Below are 23,434 nucleotides of genomic sequence, written 5' to 3' on the forward strand. Positions count from 1 at the left end.
TTCTTCCAGTTGGTTAATCATTAATTAATATTTAATGAGCCTTTTTCCCAGTGCCAATTCCTTCTCTGCTAGTGTAGCCTTTAGGCAGTATATGAACTCCCCTCTTCTGCCCATTCAAGAAGCGCCGGCACTCACTATAGGTTAATTTCTCTAAGGAAATTCATAATAGCAGATGAAGTGAGGGTTCCTTGACAAGATCATTCGATTTTCAGGCCACTCTTTTTTTTTTTGGCCGCGCCCTGAGGCATGCGGGATCTTAGTTCCCTGACCAGGAATGGAACACGTACCTCCTGCATTGGGAGTCTTAACCACTGGACTGCCAGGGAAGTCCCAGGCCACTCTTAATTTAGCAATTTTCGTAGTGAATATAAAATGAGAAGTAAGTGAACCAATTTCTAATTCTCAAAAAACTTTCCAAGCACACATTTTCTGAACAAAATGGTTGTGACTGAAACAGGAAAGAGCTTAGCCTTTCTCTTCTACAGCTGTGCCACAAGCCAGTCTCTTGACCTGACCCTGGAGAATCCGTCAAACTCTGGTCCTTGGAGCTGATTTTGGACCTGGAGTGAGCCAAAGGATTGGAATGCACAATAAGGAGGGGAAACCTCCGCGTGTATTAATGAAAGAGGTCAATTATGACACAGAGGCCAAGAAGAAGAAAAGGTCCTCTGGGAAGCAGGAGCATGTCTCCAAGTTTTCTCTGGTGAAAGGAGACTGATGAAAATTGACATCCATTTCCAGTCAAACGAGTGGGAACCACGTTATTTCCACCTTCCCTTCCCACCTCCACCTCTCATTCCTTTCCGCATGGACAAACAGACCAGACAGGTGATTTGGGTCAACAATTTACTTGGGCACGAAGCCAAAAACATGAGAACCTCGTCCTGTCCATATATCTGCTCCCTAGACCTCGTTGGAAAGGGAAGATTGCTGAGGTTTTCCCTCTGCGTTGTTCCGCACGCAGGCTGATTGGAGCAGAAGAAACTAAGTACTAGTATTACTAGTCCCTTCCCATGCCGAGATTCTCTTTACGACTCGGTGTTGAAACTGTACTCTCCAGAGACTTAAATAGGGGCTTGGTGACGTTCAAACTCTCGCTCCAACATTCTCATCTCTTCGTTTATTCCGTACGATTTTTTGGAACGTGGTTCCCGAGCCAGGCTCTGAGGACTTCTAATCTCTTCATAGCCAGGGAGGGGAAGAAACAAGAGCGGAGGACCAATCTCCGCTCCCAGCCGCAGAGTTACAGTCCCCATCCGTCCAGGGCGCCCATCCCGGTGCCTATTCTCCCAACTCCCCACCCAGTTGATGTGACAGGCTCGTGGCCCAATCCTCTTCCTGGTTCCCAGCTGACTGCTAGCACCACCGGAGCCAATGGCGGCGGCCGAGGGGCGGAGGGGGCTGGCAGGAGGGGAGGGAGCGCTGGCTTTAGAACCACAGCCGCAAAAATTCCGAGCGGCAGAAGTTGTCTGAGTGCGTCGGTTGGAGGCTGTCTGGCCAGATCCGGTGCTCTGCGACTTTATGTAAGTGCTCTGCAGGCGCGGGAGGGCACTAGGGGAGCGGGATCCCTGGGCGTGGGCATGAGTGGGTCCAGGAGAGAGCATCTCCGGGAACCTCGGCAGGAACGTGCCTGGCACGGGAGGCGGGGGACTGAGAGGGAGGCTGCAGAAATTTCTGTCCTAGACCTTGGGCGCCAAAGCGGTCGTTCGCATCAAGGACGGGTGGGAGTGACCGAGTGTTCCCCACGACCACCGCCCGCCGCAAACACGTTTTCTGCTTTTCACTGGAGAGATGGTGCTTTCTCACTAGTTGCTCTTAACTTGTTGCCAAACTTGAGCTGGAGTCCTTGACGCCAGCCCTTGCCCTTCTCCCCTTCCGTGGCGGCGGCCCCGAAGTGGAAACCAAGCGCCTAACTTCCCTCTGTCGTCCTTCTTCAGCTACTGCCACCCTCCTCCCCCCCTCCTCCGCCGGCTCCGGACTCAGGAAATCCCGGAGCCGGTCGCCGGCGACGCCTCCAGCCCCCGCTCGCCCTCCTCGGGTGACCTCACGGGCTCACCCCGGCCCCCGGGCTCCACGGGGTGCGGTGGCCCAGGGCAGGAACGAGGCTCTGGTTGCCTGCCTGCCGCCTGCTTCCCTTACCATTAGCGAGCGAATCGCTATCGCACCGCGTCTCCCTATGAGTAAGCACTTTTTTCCTTTCTGTAGCAGGACATCTCCGGGCCATTAGGGCAGTACCTTTCCGTTCTCCTCTCCTCAGATCCCGAGCCGCCCGTCTGCTCCCTTCTCAGCTCCTCTGGCTCTGCAGCCTCGAGCGCGTGGTCGGGGCAGCGGCCGCCCGGCACCTCCCGGGGCTCCTCTGGAGGCAGAGCCGAAGGGGCGGGGGGCGAGGGCAACATCCCCTCCTCCCACAGAGCTGCACTTGCCGGTGTTTACATTTCCCGACTCGCAGTACTTAGCGGTCTAATGAGACGCCGGGGGACGCCGACCACCCCCGCCCGGGCTTCTCGCCAGTCCCAGAGTTGCCGCCGCCGCTGCTGCTACTTGCTCTAATGTGCTGGCGGCTCCGACGGCCAGGCTCCAGGGCAGAAGATCCCAACCTGGGAGGTGGAGTGGGCTTAATGCTTTCTGACATTTCCTGTACGCGACGCAAATTCTTGCTCCACACCCTATCTGCACAACATGCCGGGTGGTACTCAAGGTTGAGTTTAGAACTAACTGGGATGGAGAGCCTCGCCGTTTAGGATCAGATAGACGGGATGCTCGGGGTGCCCGACCTGTTACCAGGGATGGGGGGTGGGGAAGAGAGCCTGGCTGACTGCACAGTAGGTAGAAAACCTAGGTGAAATTAAAAACTACTGAGACGTAAGCGCACACTCCACTTTACAGGATGTCACAGTGTATTTGGGAGCTTAAACTTGATCCTGAAGATCCAATTAACAGTGAATTCCAACATAGTGGCCGAAGCCCCACATATGTCAATTGGCATCACGTGCCCCAAGTCTCTGATGCCCCTAGGGTAATGGTCACATGACTTCTTTTGACTTTAAAACTGGAATGTAATGGCTGAAGTTCATTTTCCCAAAACTACCGTGACAAAAAAGGGGAGGGGGCGGTGTGAACTAGCCTCTACTCAAGGGAGTTCTACTTGGATTTGGATGAGGGGAACAGAAAGGGAATTTGGTGCTCAGATTTTATCTAAAATAAAAAACAGAAGCTGTTTTTAAAATAAGTGCTTGAAATATGTTTGTGCTGGGATATATATCTCCCCTGTGGCCCTTCAATCTAGTTATGGCTTTTCTAAATTTAAAAAATATCTTACTAATTATTTTCTAGAAAAATCGTCCATTTATTCGTGCCCTATTTCATTCCTAAATGATAGATTTGAAGCCATATCCCATAAGATAGTGTTTTTTAAAAAATTAGGCTTTGTCCATGTCCCTGGGTCTGGCCTATATTCCAGTTGAACTGTTCTCTATATTAGGCATCTGCTTGAAGGTGGTGGATAATCTCTTGGCTAAAATTAACCATCAGTTATTGTGGTTTGGAATTAATTGGATCAGAAATCAGGCAGGAAAACAGTGGACACTAAATTTAAGAAATCGAGCTAGTTGGGTTTTTACCTGTCAGTACTTTAGTAGAATAATGAGAGGCCACAGAAACGACTCCCATAATGACCAATACCCACCCAAGTGGCCCAAGTTAAGGTTGCTGTTGGAAAAACATGGCAGTTTTTGCTATTCAGATTATATACTGCAGAGTGTAGAAATGGGCAGAGGAATCTCTGAGGTTGAGAGTTTAAAAGCTTTACTTATTTACAAAAATGGATCCAGTTGATACGTATTCAGTCTTGAAAACAACTAGGGCAGCTAAAAATGAAACTGGGAATATTTAAGAGATTTTGGCTTTGTATGCTTCAGCCAAAAATCCTTGTCTCCTTACTGCAGCAACCTCTGAATGACTTGAGCACTACATTTTCATGCTGTGCATGGGTTTCTGAGCCTAAAAACTAGAACAACTTTAAAGCACATAGTTCTGACCACAAGGCTAGCCTTGCGGCACAGATTAGCTGGAAGTGGACTCAAACTGCACCTGAGTTAATTGGAGTTAACTACACTGGGAGATAGACCCCCCTAGTGGAAGAGAGGTGATAATATAATTTTAGATGGAACTCCTAACAAATATTTAACCTTAAAAAAAGAAGAGCACAACTATCCAACGAGGTTAAAGTGGTAGGGGGATAAGTTCTTTTTAAAATAGTATTAACTCATGTCAAAACAGGATCCTCACTAGGCTCTCCAACCAGTCTTTCATTGTCTTGGTGTGTCCACTCATTTACAACTACTGACTTCATTTTTTAGTCATATGATCTAATGAACCCAGGCTCTCATTAAAATTAGAGGATTATGAGTCTAATTCTTAATTTCTACAATTAAATCTAGAAAGTTATCAGACTCTTTACCTGGGGTGGGAGAGCCAAATAAATTATGCTCTGCCTTGATTTAACACAGACAATCAACACTGAGGTCCAAGGTCTCTAGTCTAGTCTGATGCCATCATTTAGAGTCAATTGCTAAAAATGTCTAGGCTCAATGCATTTTGGGTAGAAGGATTAATTATAACTAGTGAGTAATATTTGGGTTGAGATTAAGTCTCTTCTACCAATGGTTACAAGCACATTAGACTTGACTGTGACTGTTTGTTTATACTGGCAGAATGTCAATATCCAGGGCACTATTAGGAACCCCATGAAATTTTGCTCCTAGGCAAACAGCGTGACTGTTACAGAAAAGAAGGGGGTAGCAACTTGGCAGTGGTGCCTGAGCACTAAGGAGACTCTGTATGGTGAAACTGATGACAAAAGGAAGAAAATTCACTTGCCATTTTTCCATATTCTGTTTTAAGCATTTCTACTTGCCTTTCCAAGAAATTTACTGACATAATATTCTTAGCACATAAGATAAATTCATGAATTTGCTATTGCTATAATCTAGGTGGAATGAATATGCCAAACTGTTTGTTTTTGCTGTTTAGTACAGATTCCAAAAGTAGCTGGTATAAAATTGAAAACGAACATCTATCAATACATGAAAACTTGGGTAACTGTTTTTGGAATCGTTTTGTACTTGCTCATGCTCTTTTGGTGAAAAGTAATCCAGAGGGGGAAAGTTTAATCTGTGAAAATAATAAAACTCAGTTTAGAAGAAAACAGCTAGATCATGTTTTGAGTCTGTAGTTATTCTAGAGAGTGACACACCATATGATGTATGTTCATTGTGTTGGAGGTTTCAAAAGTTTTTTGGATACATTATACTGTTGGAAGGTCTTTTAGGTACCAGTGGTCACGACTAGCTGTTTTTAGTGATGAGAACTTTGCTTAAAATTATGGCCTAGAAACATAAAAAACTGTCTGATCATGAAATGTCAGTCTCAGGAGAAGATCTGATAATACTTGGGCCAATGGTAGTTATGGAGGTGAGACAGTTTCCAAAAATTCAATATGCTTAATAACATTGAATTTGCTCTATTCTTAGCACTTGAAAGATAAACATTGGTGAGTATAAACTGTTTTAGGGATGAAAAAGCATTGCTGTTAAATGAAAATTACAATGCTAAGGGGGACGTATGTTGGACTTGCTTCAGAAGAACTAGATTCTAGACATGGCTCTGCCACTGACTCATAGTTTGACCTTGAGAAAGTCACTTAAGATTATTATATTGATAATTAACATTGAGTACATACGTGTGCCAGACACCACGCATTTTCTCAATTATAAAATGAGGGCATGGCTCAAGGATTTTGGTTTGCAGGGATTTTTTTTTCTTTTGTAAGATATATCTTTTATATAGATATAGTCTGGCTTATTTCAGTTATATTTATCAGTTGATTTTTTTTCCAATTTTAATGCAACTATATTGAACCAAGCTAAATACCTTGTAGGCAAATTGGTGACTCTCCAGTCGCCAGTGACTTATTCCGTGACTAATGTTTTTTCTTTAAAATATAGAGGTACCATTTATATCATTCCTTATCAGGATTTTTGGCATATTAAACTTACTGATTTTATATTATGACAAAGCTTAATTTCTCTTAACGGTCTAGAAATTTGTTTGATGATAAGGAGGTAGTGTTGTTTATTGGAAAAGGCATTGAGTGTGGACTCCAGGATCTTTTAGGCTTCTACAGTTTGCACAGACAGGCCATCTTCAGTAAATCATGGAAGTTCTCTGTTTTCATATCTGGATTTTACTTTATTTGTAAGCCATCTGTTTTCAATCTGTGTATTTCACAGGCATGCTGAAAGGATAAATGAGCTATGTAAGCCTTGGTTCTTCAGCAGACAGGTGCTATATAAATTCAAAGTATTGTAGTAGTATATCATAGAAACACTAAAGCTTTAATAAGAGTTTACAGAAATGGTAGAATTCTCATCACTTAAGCCTTGCCACATTTTTACTTGTCTGTAAATGTTCTCCAGCCATCCGCTTTTACAAGCTAAGAAGAAATAAAGCCAGACATAATGTAATGAAAAATAAGAGAAATGGTTGATAACAAGAGAATAAAAACCTATATGTGTAATACTTTCTTATAATTTTTTTCCCTCAAATATTGTGCCAAGTAGCCTGTAAAAGCCATTAATGTGGTGGTGGTTTTTTTTTTTTAACCTTTCCCAAGTAACTACTGAGCAGTATTTTGGCGTTCATTGGTAATGGTTATAAAATACTTTGGCTTATCATACTTCATTCTTAGTTTTGTGATTGCCCGTAATAGGAGGTTTTGTGTAAAATTACGCATGAAAAATCAAATGTTTCTCCTTATAATTGCACTCTAAATTGCACATGCAGATATGGAAAAGTGCATAATGGAGGAGATAAACTTATGTTTAAGTGGTGTGCCATCATTAACACAGAAAAGGTGAGAAGTTAATGCAGGTCTTCATTTGAAAAACAAACGTGTTGGGCTAGATGACTTGTGAGGGGTCATTTTCTTTTCTTTTTTGGCTGCATCGGGTCTTCATTGCTGTGCGTGGGCTTTTTCTAGTTGCGGCGAGCGGGGGTTACTCTTTGTTGCAGTGCAGGCTTCAGTAGTTGTGGCACACAGGCTCAGTAGTGGTGGCTCACAGGCTGTAGAGTGCAGGCTAAGTAGTTGTGGCACACGGGCTCAGTTGCTCCGTGGCATGTGGGATCTTCCCGGACCAGGGCTCAAACCTGTGTCCCCTGCATTGGCAGGCGGATTCTTAACCACTGCGCCACCAGGGAAGCCCCTTAGGGGTTATTTTCAACCCCCACCCTCAAAACTATTAACTTGGAATTAATTTTCACTGTGTATTGTCATCTTGCCAATTACATGATAGTTCTTTAACTCTGTCATTCTTTGTGTTATTATGCATTTTTATTTTGTTAAAATTATGTTTGCTAACATTTGTTAAAATAGCATTTGTGAAGTGATAGCACTTCATGAAAATGGAATAAGCAGAAAGCCTTGAGTTAAAGGACTTTTGAAATAACCTGATATCCTATGACTAGTTCTGAAGAGAAGTTTCTCTTTGTTAAAAGAAATCATTTTCTTTTATAAAATCTGACCTCTTATTTCTACCATCTCTGTTTTAAAAGATCAAATAGCAAATCATTTTTTTGTAATCTTGTAACCCATATATTGAAAATACAACTCTGATTCTCTTAAGCTGTTTTAAATTTATATGTATACATAATACTTGTTTACATAAAAAGTATATATATAAAATTTTTACTTTCTATAAAATAGAATTTGAGAGGGCAGCATAATAGCTTTGAATATTCATATTATTGCATTCTACATTATATGCTCTAATTACATAGTGTTGCTCTCAGATTGACATTCTGCTATTGACACTGAATAATACATTGTCCTTTACAGACGAATGTAATTTTTAAGCTTTTTTTCCTGTATTTCTTTACTTGCTTGCATATTCCCATTTTTGCCATTTCTTATTGTTGTTTTTGACATCTTGGTGCTTGTATATCAGGTGGGGGAGAATTACCATTTAAGATTGCTTTCTCAGAGGTGAAAATGATAAGACATGATTCCTAGGGTATATCCTATTGCTATAATAGTCAATAGGTATATTTAGTTAATCTGCTGGAAAAGTGTCTTAAGTAGTGTGTACTTAGGATATTTTTTAATCAGTTTACTTTGGATTAAAAAAATACAAGACCACCTTAAAAATATGAGAAGACTCCAGCCGTCGCCGCCGCCGGGGGGAGGAGAGCCATGATCCAAAGGAACCAGAACAGTTGAGAAAACTGTTTGTTGGTGGTCTGAGCTTTGAAACTACTGATGATAGCTTAAGAGAACATTTTGAGAAATGGGGCACACTTACAGATTGTGTGGTGATGAGAGACCCCCAAACAAAACGTTCCAGGGGCTTTGGTTTTGTTACTTACTCTTGTGTTGAAGAGGTGGATGCAGCAGTGTGTGCTCGACCACACAAGGTTGATGGGCGTGTAGTGGAACCAAAGAGAGCTGTTTCTAGGGAGGATTCTGTAAAGCCTGGTGCCCATCTAACAGTGAAGAAAATTTTTGTTGGTGGTATTAAAGAAGCTACAGAAGAATATAATTTGAGAGACTACTTTGAAAAGTATGGCAAGATTGAAACCACAGAGGTTATGGAAGACAGGCAGAGTGGAAAAAAGAGAGGATTTGCTTTTGTAACTTTTGATGATCATGATACAGTTGATAAAATTGTTGTTCAGAAATACCACACTCTTAATGGGTATAATTGTGAAGTGAAAAAGGCCCTTTCTAAACAAGAAATGCAATCTGCTGGATCACAAAGAGGTCAGGGAGGTGGATCTGGCAACTTTATGGGTCGTGGAGGAAACTTCGGAGGTGGTGGAGGTAACTTGGGCTGTGGTGGAAACTTTGGTGGAAGAGGAGGCTATGGTGGTGGAGGTGGTGGCAGCAGAGGTAGTTATGGAGGAGGTGATGGTGGATATAATGGATTTGGAGGCAACGGTGGTAACTATGGCGGTGGTCCTGGTTACAGTAGTAGAGGAGGCTATGGTGGTGGTGGACCAGGATATGGAAACCAAGGTGGTGGATATGGTGGCGGTGGTGGAGGATATGATGGTTACAATGAAGGAGGAAATTTTGGAGGTAACTATGGTAGTGGTGGGAGCTATAATGATTTTGGAAATTATAGTGGACAACAGCAATCAAATTATGGACCCATGAAGGGGGGCAGTTTTGGTGGAAGAAGCTCGGGAAGTCCTTATGGTGATGGTTATGGATCTGGTGGTGGAAGTGGTGGATATGGTAGCAGAAGGTTCTAAAAACTCAGAAGAAAAGGGCTACAGTTCTTAGCAGGAGAGAGAGCGAGGAGTTGTCAGGAAAGCTGCAGGTTACTTTGAGACAGTCGTCCCAAATGCATTAGAGGAACTGTAAAAATCTGCCACAGAAGGAACGATGATCCATAGTCAGAAAAGTTACTGCAGCTTAAACAGGAAACCCTTCTTGTTCAGGACTGTCATAGCCACAGTTTGCAAAAAGTGCAGCTGTTGATTAATGCAATGTAGTGTCAATTAGATGTACATTCCTGAGCTCTTTTATCTGTTGTAGCTTTGTCTTTTTCTTTTTATTACATCAGGTATATTGCCCTGTAAATTGTGGTAGTGGTACCAGGAATAAAAAATTAAGGAACTTTTAACTTTTCAAAAAAAATATATGAGAAGAAAACAAAAGGGTTTATAAAGAAGAAAAATAAAAATTACTCATAATTGTACCACCTGTTCATATTTTTCATCTGTTTCCTGTGTAGAACGTTAGATATTTTTAAAATTGGGATCATACTGTATATACTGTTTGTATCCAATTCTTTTAACTTATATTATGAACATGTTTTCATGTAATCAGATATTTTTGAAAATATTTAAAATTACTGCATGATATTCTATATAATGGACATTTCATAATTTATTTCGCTAATTCCAGGTTGTTGGAAGTTTTTGTTCTTTCCATATCTTATAGATAATGCTTCAGTGAACACCCTGGGGCAAAAACCATTTCATGACTCTGATTATTTCTTTGAGATAAATATTTAGAAGAGAAATTGCAAAGATTTTTGTTTTAAAGATGAATTCCTTTGACAGTCTCTGAAATTTAAACATTGGTGTAAGCAAAAAGAGCCTTGATTTCAAACAGCGGCTCTCAAAAAAAAAAAAATCCGTTCTTTATATAGTGTTTCGTATGGAGCTGGTTTAGGTAAAGTATATGTCTTGGAAATATTTTGGTTTCCTCTGATCTAGTTAGCAGGTGCAAAGGAGGATGAAGTAGAATCCTGTGGGGTGTACAATCATAGGAAGTTCTATTTTTTGAAACTGAACTGTTAATTGGGGAAGGGAGACAGGTTTGTATTTAATTAGCCTTTAGATTTCAGATTGCTGTAAAACTCAGTTCAAGTACAGAAAGCTTACTTGTGACCATAAACTTTCAGTATCATGAAGAGACTTTTAATCCTGAAGTTGGTTAAATGGCTGTATATATATAAAGATATATATTTATATATTCTTTTTCAGCTTCTTTGCCATTATAGGTTATTACAAGGTATTGAGTGTAGTTCCCTGTGCTATACAGTGGGTCCTTGTTGGTTATCTGTTTTATATATAGAGTGTATGTATGTTAATCCCAAGCTTCTAATTTAACCCCCTCTTCCCCTTTGGTAACCATAAGTTTGTTTTCTATATCTGTGGAGTTACCATATTACCCAGCAATCCCACTCCTGGGCATATATCCAGAAAAGACGAAAACCCTAATTTGAAAAGATACATGCACCCCAATGTTCATAGCAGCTCTATATACAATAGCCAAGGCATGGAAGCTACCTAAATGTCCATAGACAGATGAATGGATAAAGAAGATGTGGTACATATACACAAGGGAATATTACTCAGCCATAAAAAAAGAATGAAATAATGCCATTTGCAGCAATATGGATGGACCTAGAGGTTATCATACTGAGTGAAGTAAGTCAGACAAAGACAAATATCATATATCACTTATATGTGCAATCTAAAAAAATGATACGAATGAATTTATTTACAAAACAGAAATAGACTCACAGACATAGAAATGGCTGTGTTTGTTGATAGGCTTCTTTATCTCAGGCTGTCAGCCTCTTGAAGTACAGCCACTCCTCAGAGATACTTCAGTTGGTTCCAGACTATCGCAATAGAGTGAGTCACATCAATTTTGTTGGCTTCCCAGTGCATATAAAAGTTATGTTTACACTATACTTTAGTCTATTAAGTGTGTGATAGCATTACATCTAAAAAAATGTACATAATTTAAAATACTTTATTGTTTAAAAAATGCCAATTTTCATCTGAGCCTTCAGTGTGTCCTAGTAACGTCGAAGATCACTGATGACCAATCATTATAACAAATATAATGATAATGAAAAAGTTTCAAATGTGGTGAGAATTACCAAAATGTGACACAGACACAAAGTGAGAAAATGCTATTGGAAAATGGTGCCAATAGACTCACTTGATGCAGCGTTAGCACGAACCTTCAATTTGTAGAAAGTGCAATATCTGGAAAGTGCAATAAAATGATGTGTACCTATACGTTGACAATGCTCAATAAACTCAAAGTTTTATGTTTCATTCAGGTTGCTTAAATAACGAAACGGAGATCCAATAGTGGTAAAACTGGTGCCACCAGTGCCACCAGTTAATTTGTGCCTAGTTTCAGTATATGGTGAATCCCCAAATTACAACACTTGACTTAACAAATATTTTGTATATTTAAATGGCTCATTGTACACTGCATATCTCTCCCTAAACTTATCCCATGCTGCTTCACAGACCTTTCCTGGATGTCTGTCTCCTTACCCCAGTTCACTGGTGGCACTAAGGACCATGTTGGTCCGGGCATCCCATGATGACCCGGAAGTGATGTGGAAAGTTTTGTCTGACTGGACAACTTGTTCTTACCACCTCCTTTTTTTGTTCTCAGAGGGATCGTGTACACACTATATTTCATAGTCAGAATGGATTTTAGCATAAAATATGGGTTCCCATGGTTTTGCTATTTTATATCTCTGTGACATTGGGGAAGTTCCTTAATTCCTCTAAACCTCAATTTCACTATCTATAAAATGGGGATAATATCACTTGTTTTCAGTCTTGTCTTTAAAATTAAAGGAGAACATTTATAAAGAAACTGGCGTATATTAGGTGCTCAATCAGTGTTCCCATTTACAGGTCAATTAATGTTGCCTTAGGTGATCTTTATCAGGTCTCTGTAGCTACCTCTTCATTTTCCTCTAATTTAAACGTTTTTTTCCTTAAGTATCACCATTGAAGATAAATAAGATAGTTCATTTTTTCTGTTTTATTTAATGGTATTGTGAAAATATGACTTTCCAATGCTTTTCATTACGAATGTGGAGGATTTTAACAATGTTCCAGGTTGAAGAAGCCTCTTGGCTTATCTAAGAAACCCCTTTACCATTAATTTATCCTTTTATGAGGATATGCCATCCAACAGTCTAAATTCACCCTCAAAGGAAAATTGGAAACGTGACTCTTTTAATACATTACAGACACCATTATAAAGTCACTGCCACTAACAAATTTAGCTTAGAGCAGGGTGAAAGGTAATAGGTAATGTTGATGCCTGTTTTTGGGGGGAGGAAAAAAAAGCTTCAAGTTCTTCAGTGTTTCTACGATAGTAGAAATAGTATAAACATGAATGTTTAGAAGTTTACCTTTGAAAAAATAGGAGAAAAGAGAAAATAAGTTAGTGAAAGCTTAAAATGCTGGGGAAGGCAGAGTTATAAATTAAATCAGTATCTTTCCAAGATGACATGTAGCCTTTAGACATGGGTGAATCCAAAACATATTAATTTTAAATTTACGATGCCCATTATTTCCTCTAGTGGAAGTTTTCAAAAGCAAAAACCAGGAAATGATGAAGGACATTGACACATTCAACAAATATTTTGAGCAGTTTGTGGGTCTCCAGTTTAAAGCTACAGTTGAATCAGTTTTGCAAGTGGTTATGAATAATTAAAATTTTATATTTTGTCTTATGATAATTAAAAAACAAATATAGCCAAATTACCATGCAGTATAGATAACCAAAAAGTAATACTGATAGATTTACATGTTTAAAGATATAAGCCAACCCATACATTTGGTATCTTATCCTAAATCAAAGTTTTCCAGCATTAGTTGGGCCCCCAGCCCCGCGAAAAATAAAAGCAAACTAGAATATATTTATAGGTGCAAGCAGAAGGTGGCAAACTTCCCTAACCAGAGAAGGTTTGTGTAAAGATGAAGGGAGGATTGATTGCTGTGTCAAGTACCTTGAAATGTGTAAAGATTATATAAAAGGCGGCCTATAAGGCATTTATAAAGAGATGTAACCCTCAGGAAAACTTTAAAATGTGCCCAGAGTTCTCAAGTATATATTGAGATAGTACAAACTATAGATGGAGTAATAGCCAATGATAGTAACATGGACAATGCCTTAATTAGTCTATTTGTGGAATGGCTTCATCATTCAACTAAAATAAGTTTAATGAAGACTGTTAGGTGCTAGGGCTACAAAGATGGTAAGATACTCCTGCAGTCTGGAAGGAAAAAACGTAATATTGGATTTCATGAAACCTAAAAATATTCTTACATGTAGAAAAGGAACTTAAATATGGCCTTTTTTCTCAACATAAAATAATTTCTAAATTTAAACCTTGTGTGAACAAAGACATTCATGTATAACCCAATATAATCAAATCTAAACTAAGAACAAATCAAATTTAAACATTGTCATTTCTTTGCAATAATTATTGCATCCTAAAAAAAGTGCCGACCATGAGTTAATTTTACGTAAATAGAACATTGCTCAGCCTATAAATGCAGGTCAGCAGACACCAGTGTCTTGGAATAAAATAGCCCTTTGGCAAGAAAATGAGCCACACCCCATTTAGTTTTTACAAAAATAAAATTCTTTCCAGCTTTACTAAATTGTAGATGTTGTGCACAGCGTGTACTTCTGCAGTAGTTGGTTCTGCAGCTGTGGAAATGTCCATGCATGTAGAAGCCCTAAAAAACATTGATTCGCCATTACTTGCACATGCAGCTCTCATACTTTCTGTAGTACAGTATTCTGCTAAGTTTTATCTGACTCAAGGATAATAGCGAGTAACTACAGGTATAGCTGACACCTTAATTTTCTGCCGTGAACTTCTTGATTGTCCCAGACTTTAAAATGAGCTGGAAAACCCAGGATTCCAAATCTGGTCATCATTTCATTTGGTGGGAGGGGATCAAATGAATGCAGTATATCTGGATGTACTGTCTGCTGTACATGGTTTTCTTCAAAGACGGTACTAAATTCCTGCCATGTACCATGGAAAACACTGTTCTTCTAGGGAGAAAAGAAAATAAACCCATTCTCCTGGTTCTTTCACAGTACACCTGGCACACAGCAGGTCTCCATAAATATAATACATTTGAAAGAGGGTACAAATGGCCATGGATGGCCCTTGCTGATAAAGATTAAATTGTGAAAACCTAATCAGCAAATGGGTAACTTATGAATCATATTGAATAAAATACATATTGATGTGAACCTGTCAGAAAACTAAGCAAATGGCTTGCTTGGTTTTCTTCCTCCTTTACTTGTCTTAAGTGAATGGTCAGGAGTGAATGTTACATATGGATGGCACTTTCATTGTGAGAACTGCTTAACTTTAGAATCAACGAGGATATTGGGACATATTAATATTTTTTCACTTTTTAAAGCAGTTATTGAGAGAGAATTCACATTGTGTACCAACCATGTAAATTGTACAGTTCAACGGATTTTAGTATATTCACAGATATGCACAACCATCAGCAAGTTTTGAATATTTTCATCGTCTTGGAAGGATGAAGGAGGCTTAAAACTCCAGAGTTTTAAGCTATGCCTCTCCCCAGCCCACCACCTCCCCATCCCTAAGCAATCACTAATCTACTTTCTGTCTCTATAGATTTCCCAGTTCTGGACTTTCACGTATAAAGGGAACATATGGTCTTTTGTGACTGACTTCTTTCACTTAAGCATATTGTTTTCAAGGTTCATTCACATTATAGCATGCATCAGTACTTCATTCCTTTTTATGGCTGAATAATAGTCCATTGTATGGATATGCCACATTTTGTTTATCCATTCATCCATTGATAGACATTTGGGTTGTTTCCACTTTTTGGCTGTTATGAATAATGGGATATGTTAATATTAAATGTCTACCCATGGGTCAGCTAATGAGTTAGAAGTGGTACTGACAAGATAACATTTCATTTATCACTGGTCTGCTGTTAATGTAGATCCTTGCTTTGACTCTGAACAATATTGATTTCTACATCTAAGTGTAGCTAATTTTTTCCTGTTTCTTTTTAAATTTATTTATTTTTTAAAATTTCATTTATTATTATTATTATTTATTTTGGGCTGTGTTGGGTCTCCGTTGCTGTGCGTGGGCTTTCTCTAGTTGCGGCGAGCGGGGGCTACTCATTGTTATGGTGCACGGGCTTCTCATTGCGGTGGCTTCTCTTGTTGTGGACCACAGGCTCAGGGCATGCGGGCTTCAGTAGTTGCAGCACGCGGGCTCAGTAGTTGTGGCTTGCGGGCTCTAGAGCACAGGCTCAGTAGTTGTGGCTCACGGGCTTAGTTGCTCCGTGGCATGTGGGATCTTCCCGGACCAGGGCTCGAACCTGTGTCGCCTGCATTGGCAGGCGGATTCTTAACAACTGCACCACCAGGGAAGCCCCGTTTCCTGTTTCTTGATGCTCAGTAGCTTATTATCATCAACTTGTTCCCAACACTACCTTATTCCTTAGTAATATTTCTGCTTGAATAATGGAAAGCCTGTAAAAGTTCTATAATCACCTTTTTAAAAACTTGTATAACAGATTTATACAAAATTCCTTGTTTATACACATTTATTGAATACCTAGTATAAGGAACAAAAGTAAGCAGTATTAAGTATTGCAGAAGTAAATGACAAATGCTTTGAAACACAATGGTTTTCAGTCAGCCTAAAGCATTATTGAGCACATCTAATATTTATTTTTTAAATTTACGCTTCAAGGGCTTCCCTGGTGGCACAGTGGTTGAGAGTCCGCCTGATGATGCAGGGGACGTGGGTTTGTACCCCGGTCCGGGAAGATCCCACATGCCGCAGAGCGGCTGGGCCCGTGAGCCATGGCCACTGAGCCTGCGCGTCCAGAGCCTGTGCTCCGCAACAGGAGAGGCCACAACAGTGAGAGGCCCGCGTACCGCAAAAACAAACAAACAAACAAAAATTTACGCTTCAAATATGAAATACATACACAGAAAAAAATTCAAAAGCTATAAAGGGACATAAAGAAAATAAACCTCCTGCCCCTGACTCCGATCCCCCATTTCCCTTCCCAGGATGTGACCATTAGTACTAGTTTCTTGTCTATCCATCCAGAAATAATATTGAGTACATTTGACACTTGACATTTTCAGAAGAGCTTGGTGTTTTACATTTAGAAAGTTCAGCAGTTTGAGGGAGTCTTTACCTTTTGACTCTTCAGGGATGAACACGAGAAGGAGGGATTATCCAAGGATGATAACAAGAATCAGTTACAGATCAGAGTTTTTCTTTAAAGAACCCTTCAGGTCAATATAGCTAATGACACCTAGAACCGATCTCTGCCATTATCTTCTGTATTCAACCCACAGAGAAGTTCTTGGACCTAGTTGCCTTATTCTGGGCAGGCCAACTAGGAAAGGATAGGCCTCCCTGAGAGAGGAGGGCTGCAGTTCAGTAAAGAAAAGATACAATTTCCCTGAGACACATTTAGAACTTCCTATTTAATTACTTAATTCATTTAACAGGCCTTTATTAATCATCAACAGTGTGCTAGACACTGTTATCACTAAGATAAATAACATAATGTGCCATCGTTTGAAGAGCTCAGAGTCTAATCCAGCCACTGATTTTTGCAGATGAGGCGACAGAGGTCTAATGCAGTGGTGGACAGTGGTGGGGCATGGGGTCTCCTGATACCTAATCCATCACTATTCTTGCCATAAATTTAAATACCACATCCAGAGTCCAGCGTGGTTCACTAGGAATGCCTCTTCCACCCTGAATCAGTTTATACAATCTGGAGTTTTCTTTCAGATGTTAACAAAATGGCAAATGCCATGTCTTTAAAGTTGACATAAACTCTCTGAAACTCACTTCACCTATAACTTAAGCAACATTATTTAACTCGACCAACTCTTCCATAGCTAATGAAAATTCATTAGTAATAGCTTTGAAGTGGTAAATTATTTTCTAGGTTGTATCTTCAACCAAAGTACTCTTATGCTTACAAAGCTGCAGTCCTAATCATTGATCTTAAAGAGTTTCCTACATTGTATTGCATTCAAAGGATTTTTTTTTTTTTTTTTTTTTTTGTAGTACGTGGGCCTCTCACTGTTGTGGCCTCTCCCATTGCGGAGCACAGGCTCCGGACGCGCAGGCTCAGCGGCTATGGCTCACGGGCCCAGCTGCTCTGCGGCATGTGGGATCTTCCCGGACCGGGGCACGAACCCGTGTCCCCTGCATCGGCAGGTGGACTCTCAACCACTGCGCCACCAGGGAAGCCCCCATGCAAAGGATATTGAAAACTCTAATGCCAATATATTGGATATACATTGTAGGATTTATCATTGTTGTTTTTTTTTTTTTTTTGCCACACCGCGTGGCTTGCAGGATCTTAGTTCCCCGACCAGGGATTGAACCCGTGCCCCCTGCAATGGAAGCGCAGAGTCCTAACCACTGGACCTCCAGGGAATTCCCGGATTTATCACTCTTGGTTTCTTCCGAACTGGATTTTCTCTCTCAGAGAGCATTTCCCCCTTTGTACTACTCCTCACCAAGAAAAAAAATTCCATTTTATTCATTGATTCATTCACTTATTCAGATATTTACTGAGTGCCTCTATAGGTCAGGTTATTTTCTAGGCACTGGGGATTATACCTGTGACTGAAAAAAATGAAAATTACTATCTTTATGAAGCTTACATCCTACTAGGGGAAGATACAAAATGAACAACGATATAGTATATTCGATGGTAATGTATTACGGAGAAAATTAAAGTTGAGGGTATAGGGAGTGGGAAGAGGGCATTGCCATTTCAAATCATGTGGTCACAGGAGGCCTCACTGAAAGGAAGATATTTGATGCAAGACATGAAGGAGATCAAGGAGTGACTATCTGGGGACAAGTGTCACTTAAGTAAATGTTTCTAATAACAGATACCAAAATTGTCATGCATTGGTGGGTTCTTGCCCTGAAATTCTCCTTTTTATCAGCTTGTTATTTTGGTATTGAACAGAAAAAATATCATTTACCCAGATCAAATACTCTAGTGGAGTCATGAATTGACCATATATGCTAAGACTATAGTGTCGGTAGTTATGTCTATAGTATTTTGGAAAAATTCGTGGGAATAATGTTTAAAATAGGATATGAAATTATTGCATATAAGTTTTCTTCTCTTTTCCTATCCACTTAATTATACTATATTCTGTGTTTAATTCTGAGTTGGATTTTTTAATTGAACTTTTTACTTTGCAGAAATTGTAGACATGTACTTGTAAGAAATAACACAGAGAGATCCTGTGTGCCCTTTACTCAGTTTTCCCCAGTAGTAACCTCTTCAAGACCATAGTATAATACCCAAGCCAAGATGTTGACATTAATACAGTCAAGATGCTGAACAGTTCCATCACCACTAGAATCCCTTTTGTTACCCTTTTGTAACAGCACACACTTCCTTCCACCCTCCCCTGCACCTGCCCCATCTCTACCCCTGGAAACCACTAATCTGTTTCCATTTCTATAATTTTGTCATTTCAAAAATATTATGTAAATGAAATCAGAGTATGCAATATTTTGGCTTTTTTAATTCAGCATAATTCTCTAGAGATTCATCCAAGTTGTGTATATCAATACCTTCCTCCTTTTTATTGCTGAGTAGTATTCCATGGTGTAAATGTACCATAGTGTTTTTAACCATTCACACATTGAAGGACATCTGGGCCATTTCTAGTTTTGGCTGCTACAAATAAAGCTGCTACAAATATTTGTGTCCAGGTTTTTCTGTGATTGTAAATTTTCATTTCTCTGGGATTAATGCCCAAAGAATGCAATCTCTGGGTCATATGAGAGCTGCATGTTTAATTTTATAAGAAACTATCAAAATGTTTTTCTGTAGTGACTTGTACCATTTAATCTCCTACCAGCAATGTATGAGTGACCCAGTTTTTCTACATCCTTGCTAGCACTTAGTATTGTCACATTTTTATTTTAGCTATTCTGATAGGTGTGTAGTGATAGCCCATTTTTGTTTCATTTTGCATTTCCCAGTGGTTAATGATGCTGAGCATCTTTTTATGTGTTTGTTTCCCATCTGTATATCCTATTTGGTGAAACATCTGTTCGTGTCTTTTGCCTATTTTCCAATTGGATTGTTTTTTAATGTTGAGTTTTGAGAGGTCTTTATATATTCTAGATAACAATCCTTTGTCAGATATGTGGTATACAGCTATTTTCTCCTAGTCTGTAGCTTGTCTTTCCATCCTCCAAGCAAGGTCTTTCACAGAACAAAAGTATTATTTTGACAAGGCCAAGTTGATCAATGTTTCCTTTTATGGATTGTCTTTTTGATGTTATGTCCAAGGCCCCTTCACCAAACATGGTTCCTGATGAATTTTTCGAAAAATTTTTTCTAAAGTTTTATGGTGTTATGTTTCACATTTAAGTCTGTGGCCCATTTTGAGTTAATTTTGGTGTAAATCTTTACACAAAATTACACAAAATGAGGTCTAGGTCAGAGTTCTTATTTTTTTCCCCTATGGTTGTCCAGTTGCTGTAGCACCATTCCTCCACTGATGAGCTTTTGCACCCTTGTCAAAAATCAGTTGAGCTTATTTGTGTAGGTCTATTTCTGAGTTCTCTGGCCTGTTCCATTGTTCTGCATGTGTTGCTCTGTAACCACACTATCTTGATTGCTGTAGCTACAAGGAATGACTTAACACCAGGCAGAGTGAGTCCACCCAGTCTATTTTTCAATAAAGTTTACCTGTTCTAAGACCTGTTTCTTTCCACATAAATTTTTAGAATAAGCTGGTCTATGACCACAAAAAACTGTGCTGTCAATAGGAGTTACATTAATAAATTAGAATTTTGAGATTGCATATGTAATGTTAATTAAGTTAAAAATGGTAATTCCATTAAGGAAGACAATTTAATTTCTTCTATAGTCTCATGCTAGGTCTTATTTTCTAAAGTGGTGCCTACTTTTATGATTTTTAAATCACTGAACAAATCTTAATTGGTCATTTCTCTTCAGATATAACTTGGATATCTTTTTTTTTATTGCCAATATTGAAACTTTTTCAGAGGAATGACACATTCTTGATTTAGGTATATAACTTTCAAGTTCTAAATCACTGATATGTTTTTGAATTTTAAAATTATTTGAAGAGTTCTTTCCGGAATTTTTAAAGACTCCCGCCCCCACCTTAGATTTCTCTTTGCAAGACTCCTAAACCTACTGCCTTAAGTATGGTTTACCTCTTCTTTTGTTTCAAACAAATGCATTAACCCACATAGCAAAACAGAATATGCCACTAAATCACTGGGATTTAGGGTATTGGAGTTTAGGATGTGTTTGTTAGTCATGAATAGTAAATCAAAACATTTTAAATGAAAACTTTTGTGCATTCTCATGCTTTGATCTTTGATTCTGAAAAATAAAATCTTAAAAATTACAAAAAGAGGGCTTCCCTGGTGGCGCAGTGGTTGAGAGTCCGCCTGCAGATGCAGGGGACACGGGTTCGTGCCCCGGTCCAGGAAGATCCCACATGCCACGGAGCGGCTGGGCCCGTGAGCCATGGTCACTGAGCCTGCGCGTCCGGAGCCTGTGCTCCACAAGGGGAGAGGCCACAACAGTGAGAGGCCCGCGTACCGCAAAAAAAAAAATAAAATAAAAAAAGGGCACTTGGAAACCTACTATTAGGGATTAAAAAAGGAGGACTGTTAAACTGATTAGGGCTGAAGAAGAAAGGAACAGAAAATGTCACCTTGTTTGGGTGCGGGAAAAGTGAATGAGATCATGCTTTCATTTCTGTCTTGCTTTCTCAAGATAAAGCTTTTCCACCCTTCTTTCTGCTTCATGATTCAGGGTGGAAGCACCAAAAAAACTTGGCTCTCTTTCCCATCCTGTTTTAAATTGGCTTTTATTGTTTTAATAAATATGTCACTGGCAGCCTATAACATTATGAATATGGCATTAAGTGGTTACACTCAGAAAGCAGGAATTTGAAAATCACAGTCCAGATATACTACCTTAAACACAATTAACAGAATTACTTCTCAATAAGGAAAACTTACCTAAGTTATAGCATGTGGCTCATAGTTTTAGTATAATTATTACAGTGAAATTTACTACCACTAAGCATTGTGCACAGAGTTCTGAAAGGACAAAAGTGCGATCCAAGAATAGTAAGCCAAGATGTCATTCAAAAATAAAGGTACTGGGCAGTTCCCATGAATATAAAAGAACTCGTAGAAAAGAGAAATACTCGAAAGTGAAATTCAGCCAATTAAAAAATAGGGCAAAATTAAGATTTTAAGAATAGAGGAGTCTTGGTAAAAGGATGTATGATGATCATTGAATCCATTTAAATACAGAATTAATACTGAAAAAAAATTTACTACCACTAATATCAGCGATTTGTTTCTTCCCCATCTACTCCTAACTTTGTTTAGGTTAATAGTCACAGCTACAGCAAAACCTATCCTGCGATGGAAAAAAAGTGTAATTTAAGGAAGAATGCAGTATAATGGTACTCATCAAACAGATATTCCAACTTCTTTCTTCACATATCGCTTATCTGCATTTTTGTATTTGGTCTAATGAGAGACCTTTAAAAGCTCATTCTCTAAAGCAGTGAATTCTCAGAGCCAGTGAGCCTACCATAGTCTACCCCATCAAAAGAACCCTGCTAACGGCTTAGTCAATTTCTGAGGTAAGAGTACCAGGGAGAGGGATAAACTGGGAGAAGGAAGAAGTTGCTCTTGCATGGATGACTTTTTGCTAACAATATGATTTTTAGCAAGCAAAGGCCACAAAAGTTGTTTGATTTGTGGCAGAATTAATTATGAGACTTTTTAGCTGTACCAGGTTAACAGATTGCCAAATAAAATACTGAGCAAGCAAAACTGGTCAGTTATAATTCAGTGTCTAGAAATCTGAGCCAGCATTAGTGTTATGTTTATGGATTCAACTCCATCCTCAAAGAAATGCAGTTGGGGTATCAGCAAAAATAAAATAAGAGTTATGGGGTATCTCCCAGACATTTGAATAGAAAGGGCACATAACACTGTGTGAGACCACAGTATTTTTGCAGCCAATCTTAAGGATAAATCTACATTGTATTCAGGATGCTGTGTTGGGCCAAAACTTAACAATGACCATTATGTGTAGAAAATAGCAACCATTGTTGTTGCCTTAAACTCTCTCTGGAGATTAAAAAACATTTTTAATTAACCTAATAAAACCCCAATGGCAACATAACCAAAGAAATTAACATAACCAGAGAAGAATGTGTAGAAGCAGAAAACCTAGTGCAATTGTTGAGTTATCCTGGCAAAGGAACCCTGAACTGTGTGAAGCTAGTGACTGTTTACTGTTTTGTCTAAAAAAGCAACTCCAAAAGTATACATATACACACAAACACACACACATTTGGATTTTTCAGCTAGATCTTTAAGCGGGCTGTTTCATGACAAGCTCCCAAAGAAATGGAATTAATTTGTGGTGTGTTTTTGTTTTTTTTAATTTATTTACTTATTTTTGGCCGTGTTGGGTCTTCGTTGCTGCACGTGGGCATTCTCTAGTTGCGGCGAGCGGGGGCTACTCTTTGTCGTGGTGCACGGGCTTCTCATTGTGGTGGCTTCTCTTGTTGGGGAGCATGGGCTCTAGGCGCGTGGGCTTCAGTAGTTGTGGCTGGCGGGCTCAGTAGTTGTGGCTCGCGGGCTCTAGAGCGAGGGCTCAGTAGTTGTGGCACACGGGCTTAGTTGCTCTGTGGTAGGTGGGATCTTCCCGGACCAGGGCTCGAACCCGTGTCCCCTGCATTGGCAGGCAGATTCTTAACCACTGCGCCACCAGGGAAGTCCCTGTGGTGTGTTTTTAAAGTGTTTATATATATATGTGCTTGCAAGAATTACACGGAGGAATGAGACCGACAGAGTACTTGGTGATTCTTGATGTGAATATTGGCAACCTTAAAGATGTTTTATTAGACAACAAGGCAACAGTTTTCCTCTGTCTTCACAATAATAGCAGAAGTCAGAAAACATTCCACATGCAAATATATCTGAAC

General features: G+C 39.6%; 1 protein-coding gene and 1 pseudogene across 1 annotated transcript in view; both read left to right on the forward strand.

The window, feature by feature from the left end:
• The first annotated feature begins 1,436 nt into the window (after positions 1-1,436).
• PLS3 (plastin 3) overlaps positions 1,437-23,434 on the forward strand; it is a 90,144-nt gene continuing 68,146 nt past the window's right edge. Inside the window, exon 1 of the mRNA XM_029240939.1 lies at positions 1,437-1,523. The gene's annotated coding sequence lies outside the window, so the exon portion shown is untranslated. The remainder of the gene's footprint in view (positions 1,524-23,434) is intronic.
• On the forward strand, positions 2,757-9,711 carry LOC114905866 (annotated as a pseudogene).

Source organism: Monodon monoceros, unplaced genomic scaffold (assembly GCF_005190385.1).
Source record: "Monodon monoceros isolate NGI ecotype Baffin Bay Population unplaced genomic scaffold, NGI_Narwhal_1 Super_Scaffold_22, whole genome shotgun sequence".
In the NCBI taxonomy this organism is placed as follows: domain Eukaryota; kingdom Metazoa; phylum Chordata; class Mammalia; order Artiodactyla; family Monodontidae; genus Monodon; species Monodon monoceros.